This window comes from Mus caroli, unplaced genomic scaffold (genome assembly GCF_978045245.1).
Source record: "Mus caroli unplaced genomic scaffold, Mus_caroli_1 scaffold_5, whole genome shotgun sequence".
Lineage (NCBI taxonomy): Eukaryota > Metazoa > Chordata > Mammalia > Rodentia > Muridae > Mus > Mus caroli.
Window position 1 is genome coordinate 33,794,152 of NW_028227260.1, and position 14,211 is coordinate 33,808,362.

Here is a 14,211-nt window from a genome sequence, read left to right on the forward strand (position 1 = left end):
TTCCACGCTTGGGCTTTGGGAATTGAACCCAGTCTTCAGGCCTGATTACATGTGTGTCTACAGACTGAACCATCTTGCCAGTCCTGTTTTCCTGTAGCCATTTATATTAGTCACGATTCTCAAGAGTCTCAGGACTAAGAGAATGAATATGTTTGTGTATACATAATACATGCATACATTTGTACATAAATACATACTTAAACTAATTTATTGGAATGACTTACAGGCTGTAGTATAACTAATCCTACAATGGCCAGCTATGAATGGGAAGTCTAAGAATCTATTCGTTGCAAGTCACACAAGGTTGGGTGCTTCATCTGGTCTTTTGCATAAGATGGAATCCTGAAGAAGTTGCTCCAATAAGTATACTGGCAAAGGCTGCACAAGCAGGCAATAATAATAATGATAAACCTTTCCTTCTTCCACTGTCCTTATATGAGATTCCATCATAATGTTGGCCAAGACTACAGGTGTGCCTCAAGATCAGGATTAAAGACAGGTATGTATCTGAAATAAGTGCATGTGTCATCCCAACTCAATATCTGCATCAAAAACTTGTGTCTTCCAGCCTCAAGATCTGGGTCACAGGTGTGCCCTTTATTTCTTGATTTTAGTTCCTTTCAAGTTGGCAGTGGAGAATAGTGATCACAATACTTATAAAGTAAAATATTCTAACTATTCCATCTTTAGATTATGAAGCATTTGTTTTCATCATCTCTATCAAATCTCATCATTTTAATATTTAATTTTGCATTTTGACAGCCTAGTATGGAGTTGGTGTAAGTGAATGTTTCAAATTCACTGCAAAGTAGGTAGGTTGACTTGTATCATGTTTCAGAATTCCATATAGCTGTGATTAAGATCTACTCTAGATGCTAAGTTTTGAAGATATTTTCATATAATAGTGTAAATTATTTTCAAGGATTTTTTGCATCCAAAAATAGTGTGTTACAATCTACTATTATTACTGATATCTTCTTTAACCTTTGTATCAGTTGGGTTTGTTCTGTAAGGCACATTTTTTCAATTCACTTTTTAGCTGGGTACCTGGTGCAAAAAAATGGCATAAGACTTCCTAAATGCCTGGCAAGTCAAGTGTTTTAGCACAGAGCTTCATTCTCAGGCGATCACTTCTTAGCCAAAGTAATATCCCAAATATCACGGTAGGTATTTGCCATGAAGTCAACAAAATTGAGATGGCTTCAAGTAAATTTATGTGGTGATCTGATAGGATGCATGGGATAATTTCAATATTTTTGTATCTGTTGAGGCCTGTTTTGTGACCGTTTATATGGTCAATTTTGGAGGAGTTACCATGTGGTGCTGAGAAGAAGGTATATCCTTTTGTTTTAGGATAAAATGTTCTGTAGATATCTATTAAATCCATTTGTTTCATAACTTCTGTTAGTGTCCATGTGTCTCTGTTTAGTTTCCGTTTCCAGAATCTGTCCATTGGTGTGAGTAGAGTGTTGAAGTCTCCCACTATTATTGTGTGAGTTGCAATGTGTGCTTTGAGCTTTCCTAAAGTTTCTTTAATGAATGTGGAAGCTCTTGCATTTGGAGCATAGATATTCAGAATTGAGAGTTCATCTTGGTAAATTTTACCTTTGATGAGTATGAAGAGCCCTTCCTTGTCTTTTTTGATAACTTTGGGTTGAAAGTCAATTTTATTCGATATTAGAATGGCTACTCCAGCTTGTTTCTTCAGACCATCTGCTTGGAAATTTGTTTTCCAACCTTTCACTCTGAGGTAGTGTCTTTCTTTTTCCCTGAGGTGTGTTTCCTGTAAGCAGCAAAATGTTGAGTTTTGTTTGTGTAGCCAGTCTACTAGTCTATGTTTATTCATTGGGGAATTGAGTCCATTGATGTTAAGAGAAAAGTAACGTTGATGTAAAGAAAAGTAATTGTTGCTTCCTGGTTTGTTTTTTTTTTTTTTTTTTGTTGTTGTTGTTGTTGTTGTTAAAGCTGGGATTCTGTTCTTGGAGCTGTCTTCTTTTAGGTTTGTTGGAGGATTAGGTTCTTGCTTTTTCTAGGGTTTAGTTCCTGTCCTTGTGTTGGTGTTTTCCCATTATTATCCTTTGAAGAGCTGGATTCGTGGAAAGATATTGTGTGAATTTGGTTTTGTCATGGAATATTTTGGTTTCTCCATCTGTGGTAATTGAGAGTTTTGCTAGGTCTAGTAGCCTGGGCTGGCATTTGTGTTCTCTTAGGGTCTGTATAACATCTGTCCAGGATCTTCTGGCTTTCATTGTCTCTGGTGAGAAGTCTGGTGTAATTCTCATAGGCCTGCCTTTATACGTTACTTGGCCTTTTTCCCTTACTGCTTTTAATATTCTATCTTTATTTATTACATTTGTTGTTCTGATTATTATGTGTCGGGAGGAATTTCTTTTCTGGTCCAGTCTATTTGGAGTTCTGTAGGCTTCTTGTATGTTCATGGGGATCTCTTCCTTTAGGTTTGGGAAGTTTTCTTCTATAATTTTGTTGAAGATAATTGCTGGCTCTTTAAGTTGAAAATCTTCATTCTCATCCACTTCTATTATCCATAGGTTTGGTCTCATTGTGTCCTGGATTTCCTGGATGTTATGGGTTAGGATCTTTTTACATTTTGCATTTTCTTTGATTGTTTTGTCCATGTTCCCTATGGAATCTTCTGCACCTGAGATTCTCTCTTCCATCTCTTGAATTCTGTTGCTGATGCTCACATCTATGGTTCCTGACTTGTTTTCTAGGGTATCTGTCTCCAGAGTTGTCTCCCTTTGGGTTTTCTTCATTGTTTCTACTTCCCTTTTTAGATCTTGGATGGTTTTGTTCAATTCCATCACCTGTTTGGTTGTGTTTTCCTGTAATTCTTTAAGGAAATTTTGTATTACCTCTTTAAGGACTTCTACCTGTTTAGCAGTGTTCTCCTGTATTTCTTTAAGTGAGTTATTAATACCCTTCTTAAGGTCCTCTACCAGCATCATGAAATATGATTTTGAATTCGAATCTTGCTTTTCGGGTGTGTTGGACTATCCAGGACTGGCTGAGGTGGGAGTGCTGGGTTCTGATGATAGGGAGTGGTCTTTATTTCTGTTGATAAGATTCTTACATTTGCCTTTCGCCACCTGGTAATCTCTGGTGTTAGTTGTTATAGTTGTCTCTGGTTGGAGCTTGTTCCTCCTGTGATTCTGTTAGCCTCTGTCAACTGTCCTGGGAGTCCAGCTCTCTTCTGAGTCTCAGTGGTCACAATACTCTATTCAGGCAAGCCCTGTTCTTGCAGGTAAGGCTCACAGAGGTCTGGTATTCAGACCTGCCTCCTGGCTAAAGATGAACTCCTACAGGGCCTGTCCCAGAAGATAGGTTGACTCTGCAGTATGTGTACTCACCTGCACAGACTAGTCTTCAAGGGACCCAAGACACAAGATGCCTCCTTCTCCTGCCATTTTCCTTAGAAAAGGTTTGTCGCTGGCCTGGAACACCTCAGGTGGGTTAGGCTGGCTGCTTAGCCCGCCCCAGGAATCTGGGTCTCTACATTCACAGGCACGCATGTGCCATTCTTTTCTACCTGGGGATGGAACTGATGTTCTCTGAGACCCCAGAAGCAATGAACAGGAGACTTACAGAAGCCCCATCACAATATGGTCTTTCTGACACCAGAAATGACATGAGAAGGCAAATATATAAACAGGCCTAGCACATGCAATGCAAACAGGAGATCATGTTCTAAACAGATGATATAATCCAAACACAAACAAGTGGCTTCAATATCGGGCAGAAAAGTATATTACCAAATTGTTGTCACCCCACATTTGGCTGGGCTATGTTTTATAAACCAGGGTTGTCTACATAGTTTGTCAATGTACAAGGCTTGACTGAATAAATGCAGAAAAATAATGTCACAATTATGTCTGCAGAAATGACAAGTATTTTACCTGAGGGTACCCAAGATTCATTTTATCCCCTCCCCTTTCTGTTATGACCAATAGTAGCTAATTTTACTTTAGGTCCCTGGGCTATCTAGCCTCTGGTCCTGGTCACCAAAGCAGTGTCAGGTGTAGGTCCCATCTGTTGGAGTGGGACTTATGTCACTTCAGATGTTGGTTGTTGCTCCACAGGACTATGCCACAGATGCCCTGGCATATTTTGCAGGCAGGACCACAATGTAGATCCAAGCATCTCTGGCTGGACTGACATTTGCATTTCTCTATTGGTGGCTTGAAGAGTGCTTTTCTGTACCTAAAACCTTCATCCTGCCTGACAACCTAGAGGCAAGTCTTCTGGGAAAGAGAGAAAAGAACCCCTACCATTTAATCCTTTACTTGGAATGTTTGGGAAACGCATCTGAGTGCCACAGAATTCAGTCCAAATATGAATACTATATTCTTTACAAAATGCCCCTGAATAATCAGACACCATATTCTCTATGAAGGGGCACCGTTTACACAGTTTGAATTGCTCACTTTACACTGAGTAGCAATGAAGTGAGTTGTTGAGTACTAGATCTGTGGTGATCCACAAACGGAACTTCTCTATTACACCCTTGAAGCTTCCAAGCACACCAGAGATACGTGAACTTGGGGATATTTGCTACTCTGTAAAACATCAGGCCTATTCACTAAAATGCAAGAATTTAGTTTTGCTCCCACCTCGTGGCTTTCATGAGAACTGCATCAGTGTGAGTCAGGCCTGATGGACTATGGTGGGGAGGGAGAGAACATAGGCTGGGAACTCAGCTCACTACTCCAACACTGTTAGAGGCAGGCATTCTCTTCTTTCTGCTGCTGTAGTATACTGCATATAGTGCATATTCCAGGCCATCTAGCACACAAGCTTTTAGCCAGTTCTTATGCCTACATCTCCCATCCTGCTGGAGGGATCCTGAGACTGCAGACCGTGAGGACCACATCTGGATTTTTCTGTGATTTATAAGAACTAAACTCAGATCATAAAGCATGCCTTCTAACCAAGCACTTTTACTTGCTGAGACATCTGCAAGTTAAAAAGGCCATCTTCTCAGCTCCATAATCCTTTGTAAAATTATAAATTAAAAGTGTCTCCTTCCTCTTCCCCTTTCCTTTTTTCAGATACCAGAGAAAAACCTGAGCCTGCCTGTTCTGACACTCTGGAATTCTCCTTCCTATCATGAAGGGCTTCAGACTGCCCTCATCTACCTCCAGCACAGCTACTTCCTGACCCATTTGGTTCACCTTCCTGCTTGCTAGGACCCTAACTCCAACGGGATGGCTTTCCCTGTTCCTCTTATCCCCCTCTTCCCTCCTCCCTGACAGCAAACATAGTTTACACTTGTCTACTTAATGAGCTCTTCTTTACAAAATGATAGGGTACTATTAAGATTAAATGAAAACCAAGTTATCCACGATATATAACAAGAGACAATATAAATATCAAAATGGAAATTACTGTGTTAGAATAATACACCCCAAGAAGAATATACCCCACATATAGTGTGTGGCTATACTGACCTCAACCACCAGGAGGCAGAGGCTGGAAGATCACAAAATGTCCAAGGTCAGCCTGGTCTCCATATGGAGTTCTGGGCCAGTTAGAAGAAGATTTAAAAGAAAACCAAACCACAGAAGGATACACACTAAAGGAAGAGATAAAGCATACACAAGTGTGTTGGCTGGTTCTGTGTCACCTTAATAAAAAGTAGAGTCAGCAGAGAGGGCAGAGCCTCCCTAAGAACATTATGTAGGCAAGCCTATAGAGCATTTGCTTAATGGGTGACTGATGGAAGGTGGTCCTGCCTTCTATAGAAAAGCAGGCTGAGCATGCCATGTGATTCAGCCAGTAAGCTGCTCCCCTCTATGGCTTCTGCATCAGCTCCTGTCCCCAGGTTCCTGCTGTGTGTGATTTCCTGCCCACACTTCCTTGGATGAAGAACAGTGATGTGGAAGTCTAAGACAAATAAAACCTTTCCTTCCCAACTTGCTTTTGACCACTGTGTTTTTATCACAGCAGCAGAAACTCTATATAAGGAAAAGCCTGAGAGATATTCAAAGAATAATTATGTTATACACAAATAAAAGTAGCATAAGGACGACCCTTCCAAGAAGCTCAGTGAAAAAGACACAGTTAGTAAGGTAAACTCTCCCATGTTTTCTCTCATTTATTGAATCAAGAACTATATGTGCATTGTGAGTGTGGCTGTGTGTGTGTGTGTGTGTTTGTGTATGTGTGTGTGTGTCTGTATGTGTTGGTGTGAGGTTTGTGTGTGTGTATGTGTGTGTGTATATGGCTGTGTGCATGTGTGTGTATGTGACTCTGTGTGTGTGTGTGTGTTGCTTTAGCATTTTCAATGGTTCCCTGAGTGAGTGGCTGGAAGTGCTAACCTCCTGGGACATAAGCCTGTGTAGAACAAACTCAAATCTCCATGGGAGGATTGCGAAGGAACAATATTGACAATGACAGCAGAAAACCTGGGAATGCAGCACACATGCACCACATGTGACGACTGCTAATCTAACACCTGTAAGTTCTGTGAATCCTGATATAATAGAATTGCTCCCAAGTGCCTTGGCCCATTCATCTGTTTGAGATGGCAGGGTGTTTTTACACATGGAATCACACTGAAACTCTAAAGTCTGCAGATGATCATGAAGGATATGGTTAACCTATTGAGTAGATAAGTATGGTGGAAGGGAACTAACCTGCATCCACATTTCTTTTCACTCTATCTGGCTGGGAGACTCTACAGGATGCTGCATTCTTCTCAATGAGCTCTGGGATGCAGAGATCAAACCTTTCTCAGTCTCACTGGATGGTAGTACACAGGGAAATAAAGACATGAAATAGAGGAAAACAGGATGAGAAAGCATCTAAAACCCAGAGGAGGGAATGATGGTGTCCTGTTGGAGCAGACTACTTCAGTGGAAGGTATACACAATGCCTTTCTCTTCCTAGCTCATCACACAACCCTGAACTCACACAGCAATGGCAGGGAATGAAACACAGAGTGGAAATGAGACCTTTTCCTTTCCTGGTACCCTCCCTGTCTGTGTCCTATACACAGGCTCAGAATGCAACATTCAGAATCAGGAAATTCTCCAGAGGCATCTGATGAAGATGGAATGAATTTCATTGCTAAATACTAGGACAAAGTCAGCATCAAAGCATAGAATGGCAATATGAGAGGATAACTGTGTGATGTGGGGAAATGGGTGCTCTGAATCATCCTGCTCTAAATCATTATGGAGAATAAACAAGCAATGCACCAAAGGCCAGATAACCATTTAAGACACAGTAATAAATTATAACACTTAATAGTTATCATCAAAGCAATAAGTGCTTTAACTAACTTTCATGCCTATATTATTATTCTCTTCCAAACACCACAGGAGTCAGTTAGGAATCAAGGTAATGACATTGGCTAAGTAATGCAGAGGGAAGAGAGCACTATGCCACATATGGTCCTCATATAAGCTTGCATCTGACTGTGAATTCCATTAGGCCATTATTTAACCCTTAATGTCAGACATAAAGAATATTCCTGGAAACCTTAAAGACATACACACACACACACACACACACACACAAGGATGTGGACAATCACATGCCTACAAATTCTGATGCAATACACAGCTCTCAACTCAAAGGAAAAGTTTATTCTGGAGTCAAATATGAGGGAGAAAATATGAGTGAGACAGATGTAGGTTATTACAAATTCCATGGTACAATATGGAAGCCGGGTGACGAAGTACTTATAGTCACAGAGCAAATAAGCTACAAATCAATCACTACTTGTATACATTGATGCAAGTATTAAGCAGGCAAAAACTATGCTGTTGGCATTAGCTGCTATCTGATGACACTTGTCCTCTTTGATTTGGTAGAAAACTGTGGTTTTGTTAAGTTAATATAATGTGAAATTAAAAGAAAAATTTGTGCCAGTAGGACAGGTCCAACTTTATCTGACAGTGACAAGATGCTAGGTGATTCCTGTTGTGTCCGGCCAGCAGATCACAGCCTGGGTTCTAGCCTGGAAAGGCATTTTGGAAACCTGGAAGAGAAGAGGGGCTAGGCGGTGAGAGAAAGGAACGTAGGTAAGACAGTATTCTGATCAAAGCTCAATTTTACTATTTCCAGACACTCAGTTATAAAGGAAGGGGGAGGGAACCCGATTCCCTGCCAAACAATCTCGGGGTCCAGTAGCAGGACGAACACGTGTGTGCCTCCAAGCAACAAAGCAGCAGGGTCCAGCAGTAGGCGTGGCAGGACGAATGATCAGGAAGCTCCACCCTTGAGCAAGCAGGTTGAAGCAGGTGGGGGAAGGGAGACCACATCTCCTCCCATTAGTTAACAAAAAAATAAAAAAAAAAAGAAAAGGCTGGCCTGAGGCAGAAAAATTATCTATGTTCAATAGTTCTGCCTGAGTTCTTAGGGCTAAAGAAAAAAAACCTGTTTCCGTGGGATTCCCTATCTTTTCTAATGGTAAACTGTATCTGGCTAAGACTGTCCTTATTATCCTAGTAAACCACTAAAAATAGAATAGTGCTGGGCTGTAGGCTCTGACTTTATAATGCTAATTAGTGTTGAATAGGTAACTACCTGGTTGCATTTTAAGTAGGGCATTGGAACCCTGGCTAAGTTTGACAGAACAAATTTAGAATAACACTGAGCTGATATTCCTCCGCAATTTTGGATGACAGGCAGGGAAACAGGGAGAAGGGGCAAGACTGGCTGGCTCCTTAGTACAAGGCCAATTGGCTATTTTATTTGGGTGGGAGGCAGTGAAGGGCTTGCCCTTTCGACAGTATGGTCTCCAACCTCTCTACCCCCTATTAATTAAGTTTAAATAGGCAACGCTTAACTGAGGTGATCAAATGATTTTCTCATCCGTAGATGAGTGGGCCTTTAACCTTGACTTGGGTGGACATTGACCCGATTTTTTCCGTGGGCGTTATAACAACCCACATCTGTGGCTCTTGGTATCTTTTGGGGAGGGGAGGCAGAGCCTTAGGTATTTTTGGTTTTTAGCTGGAGTCAGATACCAACCTCATTTAAATCAGGTGTGTCGCACAGGGAACTCAGAAACGGTCAAGCTGGACCTTCCCCCGCAGTAATCTTCTGCACCAAGCGGTACCCATACTGTATTCGTATGATCATGAATCAGTACGTGCAGTTTTGAGCGCTGTACGGTCTCTATAGGAGACTTGTCAACCTCAGATTTAGCAAGGCCTATACAAGAATTATGTCATTATTAACACCACAAATTGTGGTTAAAATAGGAGCTGGAAGTCTTTTCTCCTCATCTCTGTTATTCCCAATAGCCTGAGGAACTAAGGACACCTTGCAGTGACAGCAAGGGTGAAAAGCTAGAGGCCACCTAAGGGACTAAGTCTATCTCTATCAAAATAAGAACTAATCTCTGTAAATATTAGAAATTTCTACTTCCCTAGCTCTCTTGGTAAATCTAAATTCTATCTCAGACTGAAAGCCACCTGCTGGAATATCCTTGGAAGGAAGATAACAGTCGCCACCTGTGTGTTCTTGGGGGAAGGGTAGGCACGCCTGCAGGTCCGGGCCAGAGAACGTAGATTGACCTATTTGAAAAAAAGAAAGAGATCTAGACAATGAGAGAGTAGCAATGCAAATTTTCTTTTTGGAGAAGTCAAGGTACTTTATTTAGTTGTAAATTGTAAGGCTAAAGCTAGTCTCCAGCCTCCTGTCAGGGAGCTGGCTCAGAGAGTAGCAGGAAAACAGCTTTTTTAGGAGCTTCAGTTTTCAGCTGAATTTTAAGCAAAAGAGGAATTTTAGTCTTCAAGGTGATACTTATAAGAAGATTTGGAATGTGCGTTCATCTGACTAATTAATCTCTTGAAAAAACACAAACCGAGCCCCTTCCCCAGATTAGAACCGGATCCTTTTATTCGTTAGTTAAGGGGTCCTTCCATTTTATTAATCGATAAGATTTAGAAGTAACTGGATGCCAGTGGCGATCCGCTGCAGACTGACCTTTAATATCAGTTTGCAAAAAGTTTAGGACAAATAAGGTGAAGGCAAGATGAGCCTTTGGTGACCTTGGGGGATATGCTCTGAATTAACTTTGCTAGGTAATTTAGAATATAGGAATCTTTAATATTTGACTGAATATTAGACCAGTCTAAGATTGAGTTAGAATGGCTGGTCACACTGAAGAAAAGTGAAAAATCATTATGACTCTATTAAATGACTAATTTTACTAAGTCTGAATATACAGTCTCTGATGTACTATTGCCATAAGGTTAAAAGGCTAGAAGTTAGTCTAAACTGGAAAAATGACGAGCAAGGATGGATCTAAAACATAAATTTAATCTTTTAGTCCTTTTAATCAGGACACTGAGTTAACTTACCTGTCGGCTCGGCACACGAATTACTAATATGCTTCTGTAGCGTTCTGTGGAGAGAACCTGTTTTTCCCTTTCCTAATAAGGTAGCTGTTTTAGGATCAATCTATAAGCCAATAAGTAGACCCTTTTAAGATACTAAAAAGCATTTATTAAATTTGACATTTTAATCTCAAATTTTGAAAATAAAGGTATGATTTAAATAGTGTGCATGGAAATGCACTAAATAGTATATATGGGGATACAATTTCTCTCTTTTGTCTTTTAAGGAGTTAAAGTTTAAAATTTTACGATATCTAACCTTTTGAATTAATAACTTGTTGGACAAAACATTATACATACTTGGCTGTAAAGGGGCAGTGACTAATTGCACTTTCAATCATTTTTCTTAAGGAACGGTTGTAACTAGAAAGCTTGAAAAGTTATTAAGAGTCACACGTGCATAATTTATTTATTTATTTATTAACTAGAAATATGTATAAGTAATTGTAAATTTGAGAATTAATAGTATCTGAGGAACGAACAATTTTAAGTAATTATGAGCTCAGAGATATAGCATTGACTATTAATATACAAATTAAGGTTTGATTGTTTAGCATTTTAAAACACCATCTACAGCACACAACTAGATTATTTGTGCTGGAATAGGGGCAACTGTGTGTCTTAAGACTCCGCCCCACAGCAGCTAGTTGGGCCCACGTGGGCCAACGATCGGCTGGGAGGATGAGAAAAATGACTTTACAATAATATTTTTTTTTCTGGCCAAAGAATTGTCTTGGGCACAACTAAATTTTAATTACCAATTAACAACAATTATAAAAGCTTTTTTTACTTTCTGTAAAACCTTTTGTAGTAAACTAAAACACTAAGTAATAAAAGGATACTGTCGCTGAATCTTTTGGGTGAGAGCAAGGATTTAAGGTAAACTTCCCTTGAGAAGCATTAGTTAATAAAATACTTTCCACTTAGGAAACAATATATACTGAAAGATTAAAACTTTTGGCTTCTTGTATAGAAGCAGAAACAATAAAAAATTTTTCTTACATAATGTAAAGCTATATTAGCCATACCTAGAGGCAAAATTTTCTAGTGATTACCAGTTTATTAGAAGTAAAAATCTTTGAATTTAAGCATTATTTTAAACATCTGAGTAGATCTGTAACACTGTTAAAAAGAAATTTTCTTGAACACAGGGAAAAACCTTTTCCGGCATTGTTTGCAAAACAAAAGAAGGGCCATAAGCCGCTCTGGGGCTGCCCAGAGCCCTGTATTGACTCAAAGGTAAAATACTTTTTAATCTGAGCATCAATCTTAAATTTGCAATCAAACTGCAAGCTGCAGTCAATGGAACAATGGCAGTTTTAACCATAATTTTTAAGTTTCTTGTGCAAGGTTAGGATAATACCTACAACCTTGGGAAAGCAAAACCTACGTTTAAAACAATTTATCACTGTTAAAATCAATCTTAGAAGCATTACTATCATATTACAAAGTTTGGATGTCAATTAATACCTATGAATACCTATTAAAGCAAGCTATAACGCTTTAATAAAAAGGCATTGCTTTAAATCTTATCTTAAATTTTACTATTTAGGGTTGGAACCACATTAATCATTATCTAAACTAGAAATATCTTTAGAGACCCAGCCTCTAGGGCTGCCTTATGCCACGTGTCGGAAGGACTCTAAACTTGAGTTATCAAATTTAACACTAACCATCTGTAGCAATGTAACAATTATTAATCTTAACCAACAACTTATGAGCTGAATGTGAAAACATGCAGAGCACATTTTCAATAAAAAAGAACCAAATGAAGCAGTTAATTTTAGACCAATCATAGAATATTAATTTTTTGTAGCTACAATCATAGAATAAAAAAGCACTTTACCATTGTCAAACACATTAATCATGAACCATTTATCAGATTTTTTACTCCGAAACTAACAGGCTGTGCACTCGCTGCTTTTTCTTAAAACGAACATTTTTTCCATCAGGGTCCCTTCTGCCATGTGTCTGGTTCTTGGCTGAAACACGTGGCAGCTCTCGGCTTTGCAGATAAAGTTTTTGTTTTTTTTTTTTTTTGTTTTTTGTTTTTTTTACCATCTTTATTATCCAACATAAAACATAGAACATTCATTCATTCAGACTGGACACGAACATACATGAATTGAACACGAGAACAGATTGGTGCACCAGACATTAAACAAGACACAAAAAGGGGGCAGAGTACTCCAGCTATTTGGGACAATTTCCTCCCTCATGATGCAGTTTTTATAACTGCGGCAATCTGCCTGATTATTAATTTCCTTTTAATAAAGCCTTTCCTTTCTCACACCTAACAATGTAGCTTTTGCGAGCCACGGCCTACCACCTGTGCCTAGCTCCTCTTAAGCTTCACTGCTGAACCTAAGTGACCCAGCGCTCGGGTTTAACGCTGTCTCAGCTTAGCCCATACCTTCTCCTGTATGAATTTCCTTTATCCTTTAACTATTCCATGGAGCTCCAAACCAGCAGTGTCTCTTCCAAAAATCCTTTGCCGTTTCTCAGTCCCGCGTTGGTTTGCCAAATGTTGTGTCCGGCCAGCAGATCACAGCCTGGGTTCTAGCCTGGAAAGGTATTTTGGAAACCTGGAAGAGAAGAGGGGCCTGGCGGCGAGAGAAAGGAACGTAGGTAAGACAGTATTCTGATCAAAGCTCAATTTTACTATTTCCAGACACTCAGTTATAAAGGAAGGGGGAGGGAACCCGATTTCCTGCCAAACAATCTTGGGGTCCAGTAGCAGGACGAACACATGTGTGCCTCCAAGCAACAAAGCGGCAGGGTCCAGCAGTAGGCGTGGCAGGACGAATGATCAGGAAGCTCCACCCTTGAGCAAGCAGGTTGAAGCAGGTGGGGGAAGGGAGACCACAGATTCCAACATAGAAGGGGCCAGGGAAGGGGTTCTTCTGAGCTAAAGAAAGCACACATAATCTGTAGTTAGGACTGCAACATTCCATTATATCCACACCACTGAAGTTCCAATCAGGCAATCAATCTTTGCAGACCCAGCTTCTTTCTAGGAATCCCTGTTCCCACACACACAATGGCTCTCCCTCTCTCTAGCTCCCTGGTACCCAATAAGGTGTTGGTTGAGGGGCCAGGAAGTCAAACCACATCCTGTAACAAGTTCACCAATAACTGTTATACACAGGATGCTGAAAGTTACTCAATCATATTCTTTTAGGGCGAGTCTGGTGAAATGGCCTGTGGACTCGTCTCTGGGACATGTCTCTCATTTCCTTCAGTAGACTCAGTAGCCTCTACATGCTCTTAAGGAAGTAGGGGCAAACTGCAATGAACATCAATCAAGTAAAGTCTCCATCATCGAGTAATCCATGCAAATCATTCATGAGTATCATTGACATTTGGTTTCTGACAGTTCACAGAAAAGTGAATATTCGCATCACAGAGAAGGCCACACATAGTACTTGTAGTTTAAAAATAATACCAGGAATACTTGAATGAAAAAGTGTCCACTATTTGTGAGCAATCTGGGTGCATATACCTATATTGCCTATACATTAGAAAGGCTCAGAACATTGCTGAGTTACTACATACATAAATGCAGAATGTATCTGTTCATGGGTCTGAGTGTTCATTATTGCTATGATATCTATAGTTGTTCTGTAATTATAGTTGTTTCAAAGATGTTCTACATATTCCATGTAACATGAATAAGTGCTATAATGTTTATTTTACTGGGTGTCTAATTACAAACTTCATAGATAAATGGATGGAGAAAATAAAGCAAGGAACAGAGCAACATCACAGAAGAAGATTGCGTAAAGAGAGACCTCCATAAAGACCTAAGATGTCTGAGCCAGAATGGTATTGGAATCAAGGT

General features: G+C 39.8%; 1 long non-coding RNA gene across 1 annotated transcript in view; it reads right to left on the reverse strand.

The window, feature by feature from the left end:
* Positions 1-7,674: 7,674 nt before the first annotated feature.
* Positions 7,675-14,211, reverse strand: part of LOC147004518 (uncharacterized) — a 116,044-nt gene continuing 109,507 nt past the window's right edge. The window contains exons 3-4 of the long non-coding RNA XR_015047075.1: positions 12,784-12,973; positions 7,675-8,019 (exon numbers count right to left, since the gene is read on the reverse strand). This is a non-coding gene — a long non-coding RNA (uncharacterized LOC147004518). The remainder of the gene's footprint in view (positions 8,020-12,783; positions 12,974-14,211) is intronic.